Source organism: Lycium barbarum, chromosome 4 (assembly GCF_019175385.1).
Source record: "Lycium barbarum isolate Lr01 chromosome 4, ASM1917538v2, whole genome shotgun sequence".
NCBI classification, from domain to species: domain Eukaryota; kingdom Viridiplantae; phylum Streptophyta; class Magnoliopsida; order Solanales; family Solanaceae; genus Lycium; species Lycium barbarum.
The window spans coordinates 56,982,910-56,995,555 of NC_083340.1; positions in this window are offsets into that span (position 1 = coordinate 56,982,910).

A 12,646-nucleotide genomic window follows, 5' to 3' on the forward strand; every position below is an offset into this window, starting at 1 on the left:
TAAATACAAAGAACCAAGAGAATCAAATGCAAAGAAGCTCACTAGGGTTTGTAGAGGTCAAGATTTCCTTTGGTATTGAAGTTAGGGTTTCTCTCAAGTGAAGTATATCCATCCGAAGTTCATCCTTATATGATCAAAGGTGATTTTTACATTCATTCCATGTTGTTAAAAGTATTTGGTTGTTGAATAACTTGTATGAGGGAAGAAAGTAAAAGATGGAGTTCAAATATGGATTTAATGATATTTTTGGGTAGTAACTTAACTTGAGTCATAATTCTTAGTATGCTATGAGTATAACCTTGTTGTGGGTGGTACTAATGATGTTGAGGAAGTATTATATGTAAATGAAAATGGCGTTGTGTTGTAGTTATTGTTGTGGATAACTTTGAAAGGGAGTTTTGATAATTGAACAATGTTTAACTTGAAGAAGTTTATTGATTATGATATTATGGACATTGCTATTGATGCTTGGGAGTTGTTTATTAGATGGAGAAAGTTGATGAAACAAAGGAAATGCTGCCCAAATTCCGTTAGCTCTTAGTTGCTCTAGTTTAACTTAAGCATGTCCTCAATGACCTAACCTTAATACGGATTCTCTTGAATGTAGAGTCGTGAGCTTGGAAGGAGAACGTTTAGTTATTAAGGAGACTCTGTTACACCTTGAAAATTCTCCGTACGTGTACAGTGAATAGGTGAGCGAAGGACATAACATATGCGATGTTTTGGCGAGCAATAAGGGTGTAAATGGCCCTAATTAAGATTCTCAAAGACATCCGAGATGAGGAACGAAAGTTATTAAGGGAAAGCGAGTCGCATGTTGTATATCGGACAAGAATTTTGAGCAACGAGTTAACGAGGGAATAATGATGTCTTAAGTAATGACGTCCCTTAGATCGGTATTGAAGTGCTAAACAAGTATTAAGAAGGTTCCATAAGGATCGAAGAACAAACGAGTCGACGAGAACGGAAGTCGCTTCAGTTGGCATTATACGGCCAAACATACGGTCCGTATAAATTATACTGGCCGTATGTTGGACCGTATAATTGGCCAAGACGAAGATAACATTCTGGGCCAAGTGTACGGTCCAACATACGGTCAGTAAAAATTATACGGACCGTATGTTGGTCCGTATAAAGTCCCTCGGCCAGATTTCAATTTTAAATATAAGGGCCCCTTTTCATTTTATTTTCATTTCATTCCCACTCTCCACTTCAAGAACCCTCTAGAGAATACTCTAACATTCATCCATAAGAAAAATTCAAGGGGAATTGATGATCAACAACATAAAATCCATGGAGCAAAGCATATGAAACTCAAGTAGGATTCATCTTCTTCAAGAAAACCCTAAGGAGGCGAAGTGAAACTTTGGTGCAAGAGGAAGAATTCCATTCAAAGCTTGTTCCACCATCATCTAAGGTATGTTTCATGATTTTACTATGTTGTTTAAGGTATTGGAAGGCTAAGATGCTTGGATTGTAGAAAAACATGAAAAATGAGTTTTTAAAAGGATGAGTAGTGTCACAATTGAAAGGTAGTTGGATGGAAATCATGAATGTTGATATGTTGTGATCATGAATACATTATAAATAACGTTTAGACCATGGGATAAGTGTGACGTATGAGGAGATGTGATGATAGGCTAAAACCACTAAATGTGGAGAAATTGGAGGAAATTGGTGGATTTTGCTAAATGTATATAAACGATGATTGTTGGTTTCTATATTGTGATTATTGTTGTGAATGTTTGGGAGCCGAAATAGAATATGGGAAACGTAGTAGAAACAAAGGAAATTCTGCCCAATTTTCCCTAGAAATAGAAGTCCGTTCTTATAATTGCTTAACTAACGACGACATGAACTCTCTTGAAGGTATACACGAGTGCATCATAAGGGAAACGAGCAAGCGATAAGAATGGTAGACGTCCAAGGTATGTGTGGCTCGTCCCTCTCTTTCAAGGCATGATCCCTAGGTTATGATTTCATAACTGTTTCCATATTTCCCTTGTTATCAACAGTTAAAGAGTAAGATCCCAGGGTATGATTTCCTTCCTGATAATCCATAAGTGTTTCCCAAGATATTCGTATTCTCCAAACCAAAGTTTGTGATTATGTGAGCTCTTATGATAAAAACGATGGATATGTTCTTCCATGACACCGATGATGTCAAAAATGAGAATATCATTATGATGAGAACGATTTTATGTTTAAAGGTTCCAAGTTTACGATTTCAAAGATGACATGAGAATGTTGAGCCATCTATTGACTTCTCGATTTTATTCATGGATGATGACTACATTTTCTTTAAGATTCCAAAAATATATGGATTGACTTCTTATAAGATTATGACCTTATGTTATGTTTCCTCTTGATGTTATTATTCATATCAGTATTCTTCATTGATAGTCCCACCTTATAATAATTGTTCCTTCAAGGTGAGACATGACGATCATGATTAATCCATAATATAATTGGAGGTTACCGACCTTACGTCACTCCGATAGAGCCATAGATTTTGCTTGGGTTCTCATGCATGCTATGTATATTATATAAGTAAATGATATGTATATGTATACAGGGGATATGGGGAAAGGGGAGGCGCTATAGACACATAGCCACCTGGTTAGCTGGCATATTATGATCTCATCCCGGACGCGGGATGCCCGGACGCGGGATGCCCGGACGCGGGATATATGCGTAATGGATCGGGCCGTACGTTCCACGGCATTATACTGATACATGATGATATATGGATCGGGCTGCACGTTCCGCAGCAATACACGATATGGTGTTTATGAGTATGCATGCGTGAATCCGCCTTAAGAGGCAAGCAGTTACGGGTTATCTTCTTGTATTCACTTTATCTTCTTATTCTTTCCTTTATTTCTTGATGCATGCCTTACATACTCAGTACAATGCTCATACTGACATCCTTTTCTTATTGGATGCTGTGCTCATGCCCACAGGTAGACAAGGAAACGGTGCAGATCCGTAGGAGCCATCTGCAGATTTACTGGAGCACTCCATTATTCTGGAGGTGCTATTCGGTTGATCCTTTTGTGTATATTGGTATATGTCATCCAATAGAGGCTCGTAGATACTCGATGTGGGTTATGTGGTTCCACGACGTGGGTAGTATGTATGTGTATAAGTATATTGGAATATGTTCTTGTATTAGAGCATTATATTTTGTAATGAAAACCAGATCCTTTTTAAAGTTAATAGGGAATCGATGAATGATTATTAAATGGCTTAAGGAAATGATAGCACGAGCGGTGCTCGGTGGTTAGCCCCGGATACCCGTCGCGGCCCCAGCTGGGTCGTGACAGACACAAAGGTATGTTAAGGCTAGTCTCTTTCTTTCAAAGGCATGACTCCTATATTACGATTTCCTCTCTATATTTTCATGACCTTCTTACATCCCAAAAGTTGAAAGCTAAATATTCTTAAGAGCTTCTTATGAGAAAGAGATAAGATATGTTCTATGATGATGATGATGATGATTCTATTTCTAGAGATTCCAAAACTTATGAATTGATGCTGCTATGAGCTTAATAATCTTATTTCATAATTTCCTTGATGTTATTCATTGTTGGCTATCTCACCTCATGATACTACTTCCTTCAAGGTGAGACATAGCGATGGTGGTTGTTCCATAATATAATCGGAGGTTACCGACCTTACGTCACTCCGATAGAGTTGTAACTTTCACTTGAGCTCTCATGCATGCTTTATGTTATGTATATGTAAGGTTACACCATGCCTAGTTGGCCTGGTATACACCACTACGATGGGCGTAGTGGGCGGCTGTGATGATAATTACACCGTGCCTAGTTGGCCGAGCAGACACCACTAGTGGGCGGTATGAGATGATTACCCCGGACGCGGGCTAATGATGATCACACCGTACCTATATGGTCAGGAAGTTTATATATGTATGTATGATATGATGATGTTTTAAATATAAAGGTTAGCATGCATGACTCCGCCTTAAGAGGCAATCAGTTACAGGTTATCACTTCATCTATGCTCTCTTATTTCTTGATTATGCTGTTATACATGTCTTACATACTCAGTACATTGTTCGTACTGACGTCCTTTCTTTTATGGACGCAGCGTTCATGCCCGCAGGTAGACAGGGAGACGGCACAAATACTTAGGAGCTTTATCAGCAGATATACAGGAACACTCCACTACTCCGGAGTTGCAGTTTATTGGTATATTATTTTGTGTACATATTTGGGGCATGGGGGGGAGGGGGGGTCCTTTCCCGTCCTTATGATTTCAGTACCCCAGTTAGAGGCTCGTAGACATATATGGGTAATAGATGTTTTATGATCTCGGTAGTGCATATTTTGTATGTCATTTCGTAGCCTCGTGGCTTCTGCATATATATATATATATATATATATATATATATATATATATATATATATATATATATATATATATATATATATATATACTGACTGTCTCATTTGAACTGGCACACACACCCAAAATATATATATACACAACTTAGCAAGCCGACGAGGCTGCTTTGATTGTACAAAACTAACAGTATCCAACAGACATATACAAGCCGACAAGGCTATCACACAAACATACTATATACAGGACTCGTCTACAAACCTCTAGGGAAAGTATGACTGTACCATGATTGGGACAGGGCCCCGATCCATACAATATGTAATCAAAAGAGAGAGAGACTCCAAAGACCTGGCGACTCTGGACAAAAAGGGATCTCACCAATCAGCTGATATCAGATCCTGCCTACTGGTGTGGTCTATCGGTCTGTCGATCTGTACCTGAAGGAATGAATGCAATGCCCTCGGAAAAAGGGACGTCAGTACGAAATAATGTACCGAGTATGCAAGGCAAGTGATAACTGAAACTGAACTGAAACAATACAATCTAGAGGCCAAAAGATGCCCGGAATATCTAACCTGACCTGTCTCATATGAAATGCAAAATAATACTATTATATATCTTACTGACCAAGCGGCCAGGCAACTGTAAAATCTCACTAGCCCGTCGGCCAAGCAATCTATCTCATTGACCCGTAGGCTAGGCAATCTATCTCACTGACCAAGTGGCCAGGACAAAGAAACTATATGTATATCATGCATATGCTGAAAATACTGATACTATAACATACCTCTGCTGTCTCCCTATAAACTCAAGGACATAGGGAGGAGATATGGCCCCTCAGAAAGAATAACATTGTAACACCCCGTACCTTTAACCTAAGCTTTGACCATGATCCTAGACTTAGAAAACCAGATAAAGAATGTGGGAATTTGAAATTTCCTCTTCAGCTGTAAGATGGTGGTTTACGCCCATGAACAGTGACCGTATTTCAGTTTACGGGCCGTAAATCAAATCGTAAACTGGTAGTTGAATGTCATATGGTTAAATACGGACCGTATTTCACAATACGGCCCGTATTTCAAATCGTAAACTGAAACCAAGGATTTCTGAGCATTCTGGAATTTGGCAATTTGATGTCAAATGGTTAAATACGGACTGTATTTCAAAATACGGCCCGTATTTCAAAATGTATTTGGAATTGGGAAAACTTCCTTCATGAAAGTTGTAGAGCATTGAAATACCTTTCCAACGGTATATTATGGGGGTCAACCGGACATCTGTGCAAAGAGTTATGGCCATTTTACTGAAGAGAGGCAGTGCAATCCATATGTCAAAATACGGATCCTATTTCAAAATACGGCCCGTATTTCAAAATACGGCCCGTGTTTCAAAATACGGCCAGTATTTAACTGGGCCGAAAATCTAATTTTTCCAGAACAGTATATATTCATCCATATCAGTTCAAATCATTATTTTTCATTCCTTCAAGCCTTAGAACGACTTCCTACCCTCTTGCATCATCAAGAACACCAACGTAAGCCTACTCTAATTATTCCAAATCAATTCTAATACCTATCCTTGTAATCTAAACAAGAAATTATCATTCCTAAACTAGGGTTTTCCAGAAAACCCATCTCAAGGTTCAAGAATTCAAGATTTTGGAAATCTTCTTCAAAGCTCAAGTCTTTAATTCAAGTTTTGGAGCAATTAAGGTATGTAAAACTTCCATCCACATGTGGGAATCTCTACGTTCTTCCCCATGCTCCATTTCTTGATATCCATGAAGTTCAAACCCTAGGGCATTAAACCCAACATATTGGTAGCCTGTATTTATGTATTTATGTACATGAATTTTGTATCTTTATTCGTTATTGTATTCCTAATCTTCCATTACGGTTATTAGGAACCCTAGCTTAATCCATGAATCATGAATTCTTCCTCATGTATTCTCATTATGTTTATATGAAACTTTATGATTTTATGTAGCAAGTTACAAACATGTTTTCAAGTCAATTATATATATATATATATATATAATTATGAACTATTGTTATTACTCATGAATCAAGAACATGTTTGCAAAACTATGACAAGTTATCTCATGAAACCATATTACAAGATATTTCATGAAACCATGTTTACAAGTTATTTCATGAAATCATGATTACAAGTTATTTCACGAAAATCATGGGCTTCTTAGCCAACTATATCATGTTCATGTTTTTGGGAATTGCTTAGTTAACCGAGAAGGCTCAGATAGCCTGAAACTACATTGCCACCGTAGGATAAGGGTTGTCAGCAAGGAGGCAACACCTTCATTATGCAGTTTGGATCCTTACATGCTTATTATTACTTAAATCTCATATCCCTGGCAAGGTTGTGAGTGCTCTGCTGGTAGGACGCAAGTACCAGACCATGTTGTCGGGTATACTATAGCATTCCCCACGTTACAAGCAGTTTTACATACATGTATTTCCATTGATTTACTGTTTTCAGACTTTACTCACGTTTTATGCTCATGTCCAAGTTACATTCAGTTTCAGTTCATGTCCTATACCTATACTGTGCCATGTTCTTCATTTCAGCAGGTTTTACATACTAGTACTATTCACCATGTACTAACGTCCCTTTTGCCCGGGGCCTGCACTTCACGGTGCAGATACCGATTTTCAGGAGCATACATCTGCACAGTAGGATCACTTCAGTTATCAGCTTATTGGTGAGCCCCACTCCTCTCGGGGTTCAACATAGAGTCTGCATTAGTATTCAGTTTATGGTAGTCCAGGGCCATGTCCTGATAGTTAGTATTCAGACATGTTTTAGAGGTTTCATAGACAGATGTTAGTTCACAGAGTCAGTTGTGCTTTCATGTTTGCAGACTATTATGTTTTCATGATATTTCATGCTATGAGAAAATTTCAAGACTTTATTCCGCAAATTACATTTTCTTGATTCATTTAAATTGCATCATATAGATTATGTTGTTTTGATGCCCATGTTGACAAGCAAGCCATGAGGTTCGCTCGGACACATGCAAGCAAGGCCCGAGTGTCGTGTTACTCCCAGGCCATGGTTCGGGGCGTGACAAAGCTTGGTATCAGAGCCCTAGGTTCAAGTGTCTTAGGGAGTCTATGAAACCGTGTCCAGTGGGGTCACTTTTATATGTGTGTGGCGCCCACACATATAAACAGTTGACCACCAAGACATTTAAGATTGTCTCCCTTCTTTCAACTCTAGATCGTGCAATAGAGTTGTGTTCTCAGAAATCACTCGAACTCATGTTTGTTTCCCATTCTACCAAATATGCCTAGTCTCAATGGATGAGGAAGATGTAAAGCTAGTTGTTATCGATGTGTTTCTCTCCGATAGAGGCATCAGGAATTATTCTAACTCGTGTCATGACGCTTAGAGTAGTAAGTAGCATTCTCTTTCCATCGAATTCTAAACGTATCGAATGCGTAAGCGGCGAGAAGGAAAATTCGAGACCCAAGACTTACCAAATAGTGCACGGTGTGTTTATCAGGTGATAATACCCTTTTAAAAACAAGTTTCGGCATGGCAGTATACATAGGTTATATACCTTACAGAATAAGTTTATTTGGATTATCTAACCATGGATCTATAGTATAAGGGTGATGGTTTATATTTAAGACCCCACCAGGTAGGATGTTATGAAGTTAACCGCAGCAGGCATAAATTGTCCACGGTAGTTTTAAGTAGGAAATAGCCTAAGAGCCAATCACCTGTAATACTAGAAAGTATCGACTTTTTTTTAAGGATATATATATTTTTGTCATATGATCTATGCACATGACTAAGAAGGGACTGATGCGATAAGAAAACCACGAGCAGACGATATAAATTTTTGTAGGGTTAGTTTTAAATTATTTCAGCTTATTCAGATCAGACCTAGAGAGTATGACGTTAGTAAGCTACTAAAAGAAGCAGATATTACTACGAGATAAAAGATATGACAATTCTCTCTTAGGTTATGTGATTAAATATTTATCCCTGGTGTATAGTATGATATAAATTTTGAAAGTGTATAGAGAGTTTGGGGTTAGTTGATCCAATTCCTTGTTTAAGACAGATGAAATTTCCCTAAGTGTGATCCATGTCTATAGTTCAGAAAGATAGTATACAACTCCAGAATAGAGTCAGATAAGGAGGAAAAGTTAGAAATAACCTTATGCTTCACTTTAGTACTCAGAGAAGAATTAGAGATTATGATGCTAGTAAGTGGTCAACAGAAGTATAGTGAGTAAGTTTGAATAGACACAGTGAATTAGAAAATTTCAGCAGAGTTAGTAGAAGTATGATTTGAGTTACTTAGTCAAGTTAGCACTACTAAGGTAACTGCCTGAATACACCGAAGGCGTGTTAGAACCCAAAGGGTTTAAGATAAATTTGAGGTATAGAAATTGGTGAAAGAACAAAACCATCTAAGCAGTAAGAGAGCAAGCTACATAAGAAGAGTCTTTAAGAGTTATCAGAAAAGAGTTTTCCCCAAGACTGACAAAGCTAGCATGCGAGTTATGTACATTAGAAACCCGTTCATTTAAGTAATCCAGTTTTCCCTGTAAGTAAGACTTGCTTGAAGTAAGCGGAAGAAATGAGTCGTCAGTATTTTTGAGGAGATTAGCAGAGCCACTAGATGACCACTTATCGCTAACTCGAGAGATCCACAGGCTTTAAATGTTAAGTTTTGAACTAAGGGGGAGATTGTGTGATAAGGTACCGATATAGATTATGTGTTTCGTAAGTTGATAGGTGTTGAGGAGATTATGTTAGAGCATCACAGTTTTATGAACCCAAAATAAGATGCATAAAATGTGATTTTTATCATATTGTTGAGATCAAGTACTAGGTAATTATGTTATAAGATAAAGTTCTAGAGCGAATAGTGGGTTTTAAGGGTATAACGGTTCCAATTCCAGAGTAATTCATGTATTATGTGGTACTAATGCCCAGACGTACTCTACTCGTGCCTTTCGTACCCATATCATGCCCATGTTAGAGATTGATACTCTGCGTTTAAGATACAAGAATTAAGACTTCATACGATAGTAAGGTATGCAAGGGAATGTCCTTTCATGTTTCGCACATCAGGTGTGCTCGTGTCTAAAGTTAAAAAAAAAAAATCGCATTCAGGTCTCACGTATCTGTCATGCTTTTATACTCATGTCCATGTTCTAGCATCTAAGTGCTTTTCAAATCTGATGATGATCTTGACCCCTATGATTATGTTATCCATGTTACCACATACTCGTGCCCCAATTCATTTCGCTATGCATTCCATTTATAACGGTATTGTAACAATGATTTTGTGAGATAATAATGAAGGTGAACCAAGATGGATGTCCTACCCATGCTTCTATGTAATTCATGCTTATGTTCCTTTAGCTAATGTTTTACGATCATGACGACATGATTCCTTTTTTTCCTTTCGCTAAGTATCTAGGTCTCGTTATGTTCAAGGTGACTTTCTATCCATGTATTAGATGCTCGAGGAACGAGTTATACATGCCTATAATCCATTCTTTCATGTGCCTTATTTATAACACGGGCGTTTACTCACGGTGATAAGAGTAAGCTATGTTGAGCCATGTCCTATTTTTTTCGGTATATCTAAATTCTAAAGGTAATGTTTTATCCATGCCTTAGTCTCTGAGTACCCAAGAGTTAGCCTACAACTTGTGCTCTATGCAAGTCAGACTAACGCCTTAGTCTTACTTCAATACTCATGAACTCAAGTCCATACGCCATGGTATGTAGGTACTCATATAAACGCCATATTTTTCATGGTCCCATGCCCCATGTCATCCTATTCACGTTTCATGCCATATGAATCACGTTCCCATATACGCATGTTCCATGTTACGTCCTCCATGTATAATGCACCATGCCATGTCTGTTCTCTAGAGCAAAGTATCTTATGTGAATAGTACCAATAATTCTTTTTCTCTCAGTCCTCTATAATTCTCTCATGAGAATGAGCAAGATGAGCTAAGGAATTCATAATCATGATTAACAACTAACAAGATAAGCAGAAGTAAGATGCATTCCTATATTCAAATAGATAACTTTTCATATAACCTGTGGTACTTATCTCAAGAGTGTGCTACTCAGATTCGACGTATTCATGTCATGCCTATGCTAGAGATTTATGAATACCTATGTTAGGATCATATTCTTGTTATACGATTCAAGTCTGTTGCATTCGCATCGAGTTGCGCTTACATTCAAAGCCTAAGTCATACTCCTATCTCATATTACCATGGTGACATACGAACGTCTGTGATTAAGTCTCTAAGTATCCAAATCCTACACGCGCTTAGTATTCAACCCACGTGTTGTAATAATCGTATTTTCGATATTCAGATCCCATGTTACGATATCCATTTTCACACGTATTCGTATCTCATGACAGTTTAGCACTCATGTATTCATGTCATCCAGTTTCATGTATTTATGTCCCACGTCATGCGTCTCATGCCCAGGTAATCATGTCATGTTCGTGCCTATTTCCAGTACTTCTGTCATTCATGCCTATGGATTTTCTTCCAAACCCCATGCATAGTAATCATATAATCATTCAGCCAATATCCGTGTGTTCAAGCCAGCTCAGTATATATGTTAGCTACATTCAAGATCCAGTAATCACGTTATATCACATCATGCGTATTAAGATACCGTGTGAGTTGTGTGTTGGTACTTTAGTTAGTTGGCAGGCGTTTGAGAAATGTCGTGAGGGTCCGGATTATGAAGGAAGTCCTACCATAAATTTTGTAGATTCCAGAGTTAGTAGCAATTCTTAACCACTAGCCATAAATCGAGGACAAATGTTTCATGATTCTCATTCATGTAGGCGCTACTCAGTTTCATGTTCCCCATGTACATGTTTCCATGTAATCACGTACTCAGTTCTCATGATCCATGACCATGTTCCCTCGTAACCATGTCAAGCTCTTATGTTTTACGTCATGTTTCTTTCATGTTCATGAATTCAAGCCATGTCCAGCCATGTTCTTAACCATGACCCATCATTCGAGGACGAATGATCCCAAGGGGGAGATATTGTAACACCCCGTACCTTTAACCTAAGCTTTGACCATGATCCTAGACTTAGAAAACCAGATAAAGAATGTGGGAATTGGAAATTTCCTCTTCAGCTGTAAAATGGTGGTTTACGCCTATGAACAGTGACCGTATTTCAGTTTACGGGCCGTAAATCAAATCGTAAACTGGTAGTTGAATGTCATATGGTTAAATACGGACCGTATTTCACAATACGGCCCGTATTTCAAATCGTAAACTGAAACCAAGGATTTCTGAGTATTCTGGAATTTGGCAATTTGATGTGAAATGGTTAAATACGGACCGTATTTCAAAATACGGCCCGTATTTCAAAATGTATTTGGAATTGGGAAAACTTCCTTCATGAAAGTTGTAGAGAATTGAAATACCTTTCCAACGGTATATTATGGGGGTCAAACGGACATCTGTGCAAAGTGTTATGGCCATTTTACTGGAGAGAGGCAGTGCAGTCCATATGTCAAAATACGGCCCGTATTTCAAAATACGGCCAGTATTTAACTGGGCCGAAAATCTAATTTTTCCAGAACAGTATATATTCATCCATATCAGTTCAAATCATTATTTTTCATTCCTTCAAGCCCTAGAACGACTTCCTACCCTCTTGCATCATCAAGAACACCAACGTAAGCCTACTCTAATTATTCCAAATCAATTCTAATACCTATCCTTGTAATCTAAACAAGAAATTATCATTCCTAAACTAGGGTTTTCAAGAAAACCCATCTCAAGGTTCAAGAATTCAAGATTTTGGAAATCTTCTTCAAAGCTCAAGTCTTTAATTCAAGTTTTGGAGCAATTAAGGTATGTAAAACTTCCATCCACATGTGGGAATCTCTACGTTCTTCCCCATGCTCCGTTTCTTGATATCCATGAAGTTCAAACCCTAGGGCATTAAACCCAACATATTGGTAGCCCGTATTTATGTATTTATGTACATGAATTTTGTATATATATTCGTTATTGTATTCCTAATCTTCCATTACAGTTATTAGGAACCCTAGCTTAATCCATGAATCATGAATTCTTCCTCATGTATTCTCATTATGTTTATATGAAACTTTATGATTTTATGTAGCAAGTTACAAGCATGTTTTCAAGTCAATTATATATATATATATATATATATATATATATATATATATATATATAATTATGAACTATTGTTATTACTCATGAATCA